Source organism: Grammomys surdaster, unplaced genomic scaffold, assembly GCF_004785775.1.
Source record: "Grammomys surdaster isolate TR1022 unplaced genomic scaffold, NIH_TR_1.0 125956, whole genome shotgun sequence".
In the NCBI taxonomy this organism is placed as follows: domain Eukaryota; kingdom Metazoa; phylum Chordata; class Mammalia; order Rodentia; family Muridae; genus Grammomys; species Grammomys surdaster.
Genome location: NW_021620775.1, coordinates 2,329,271 through 2,332,123, shown reverse-complemented (window position 1 = coordinate 2,332,123; position 2,853 = coordinate 2,329,271). Strand labels below are relative to the sequence as shown.

At 46.5% G+C, this 2,853-nt stretch overlaps 1 pseudogene; it reads right to left on the bottom strand.

Moving 5' to 3' along the window:
• Positions 1-626: 626 nt before the first annotated feature.
• LOC114609442 lies at positions 627-1,037 on the bottom strand (annotated as a pseudogene).
• Positions 1,038-2,853: the final 1,816 nt, after the last annotated feature.

The following is a 2,853-nucleotide window of genomic DNA, read 5'->3' as shown; positions in this document are numbered from 1 at the left end:
GGCTTATAAACAACAGTTATTTCTCACTGTGCTGGAGCCTGGGAGTCTGAAATCAAGCAGCCGATGATTCAGTGGCTGCAGGGAGGCTGCTCTCCTCAGCCCACATAAGGGCATTAATCTCCTCATGAGGTCTCTGCCATCACATTATACTACTGTCATTTGAGTGTTGGGATCCCCTCCCAGACTCCTGTTGGAACCCAATTGCCAGCACAGCACGGTTAACAGGAGGGCCTTTAGGGGGCAGGTCAGATACAAGAGCTGTTCCCCATAAGTGGGTTAGTCCCCTATGCAAAGGAGGAAAGTGCCCATGCTTTCTCTACCTTCCAGTCTCTGCCCTGTGAAACCTCGGTAACAAAGTACTATGTTGTATGTTGGGAGCCAGAGTCAGCCTTCACCGAAACTGGCAAGAACTTGATGATCTTGGACCTCCCATCCTCTGGGACCACGAGGAGGAAATCTGCGCTCTCTCTCTCTCTCTGTCTCTCTCTCTGTCTCTCTCTCTCTCTCTCTCTGTCTCTCTCTCTCTCTCTCTCTCTGTGTGTGTGTGTGTGTGTGTGTGTGTGTGTGTGTGTGTGTGTGTGTTTGAAAAAGTCAGTAGACTCTTTATTACTTCTGGGGTTTGGGGCTCAGGAGCTCTTGATGGGGTGGATCCATTTCTTCTTCACCACCACAGGCTTCTGGCTTCGAAGGATGGCACCAGCCCTGCGGATGACCATATGCAGATCAAGGTGGTATTTGTTTTTTCAGATCGTGTGCCTGATGCTGCTGAGGGTAGCTTGAGCATTCTTGTTGATGGTGGTCCTCACGTAAGAAGTGACAGGTTTTCACTGACCAGATCTGGGTTTCATAACCACCACGGCCCCTTTGCCATCAACCGCGGGCTCCACTCCAACGGTCTTTCGGTGAATTAGCCCGTTGTAGTGGAAGGAATTTCTGGCCTTCAGATTATTGGACTCTGGGCTGTACATCTGCTTATTCCTCTCGATCAAGAAACTGGAGCAGTTCTGAACAACCATCCATTGAAGATGTGTGACCATGATGGCAACTCCTCTCCCTATGGCTGGAAATCTGTTCTTATAAATTACTCAGCCCCAGATACTGTATCACAACAGCAGGAAAAGTCTAAGACACAGATACCTCACAGAGGTCTCACTTCTTTGAGAGCACACACATGCGCAGCACTCGTGCACAGACACACACACACACACACACACACAAACATGCATACACACATTGACAAAGGCCTGTCCAAATGACCTGCACCATTTACACATGAAGAAACAGGTCCAGAGAAGTCATCTAGTGTGACTTATCCAAGGTCATACTAGATATGATCCTTTAACCCTAGATTTCCGAGTCTTTCCCCAGGTGGTGCTGATCAGCTGTGAGGTGAAGGGTTACCCTCCACTCTGAAAGATGCTGATGGTAATTTACAATCCCAAAGTGGCTAATAGTAGAACTTAAAACGGTAATGAGGAAGCAATAGCAGTCTTGTACCACGACTGCTCCCGGGCGGGAACATTAAGTCTGATTTGATCACCCCCATTAGAGGTTTCAGCAGAGCACCAAAGGGGCGTTTCTTAGGAATTTGCCTGATGGATGTGGCAGGGTTAGTGGCTAAGGATAAAGAGCTATCACTGAAATGTCTAAGTAGATGAAACTTATCAATTACCAGGATGTGGAGGTGTGAAAAGCTACACATAAATTATTTCTGAAACAAAGCAGTTATTTTAAAGATGATTTTTAATCATCGAAGCAATTTTTTCTCTTTCCTCTGCTTTGTCAGTCAAAAGGCATCTGGAGGAGCTGGGTTTCACTTACTGGTCCAGGCGTTGGGTTTTACTAATGTGAGCCATGCCTACATAAAGAGCAGGAAATCTGAAAGTCACCTCCAACCATCTGACCTGACGCCTTCATTTTCCAAACGAGGTGACTGTGATATAGGAAGAAGGGGCTGCTCAGGTCACACAGCAGAACTCTCAGAATGGGCTTGGAACATTGGTCGATATTCCAAGATCTACCTGACCAGCAAGCACATGGAAGAGGTGTTAGCTTATAGACGATTCTGCCAGGCTCCTCCCTGGGACCTAGCAATGGCTTAGTCAGCACCTGCTGCCATTACCTGCCACCACCAGGTGTGCATGTAAGAGGACTACTCACCACCCTAGTTCTCTCTGTTCCCACGTGTTCCCAGCCAGTCTCTCCCTCTTTCTGTCCTTCTCTGTCCCTGTGACTCTGTTCCTGTCTGTCTGCCTCTACCCCTTCTCCAGGCCCTCACTCCCTTCCTTCCCCCAAACATACCCCCTTTATACCAGGTCTATTACATGGTGTGATTTCTCAGGGGGACGCTGTGGCATGGGCCCACCAGGCACCTCGAGCTGCATTATATTTCATAACGAGAGGTGTCCAAGCTATGAATTTTTGGAGCACAGTGAGGGTAGCAAAAATGCAAAGGAGCAGGGTCTATTTCCAGTGTCTATACACTTTACTGTTAAAAGAAATATACTTATTATTTACCCAATTCAAAAATAAAACAAAATAGGGCCAGTCAGCAGGCACAGTGAGTAAAGTTGCTGCTTGCCAAGTCTGAGACTGATCCCAGGACTGACACAAAGGAATGAAAGAAACAATTCTGCACACACATACACTTCAATAAAGACTTTTACAATCAAACCAGGAAGAAAGACAAGAAAGGAAGGCACACAGGCAGAAGGGGAGGGGTGAGATAAGCATGAGTATGGTGGATAGGTACATATGTAAGTAGTTTGTATGTATGTGGGGTATGTGGCCCTATGAGATAGGAATAAAATAATGATTACTAAACTAATTATATTTAGTTAATGTCATTAATTA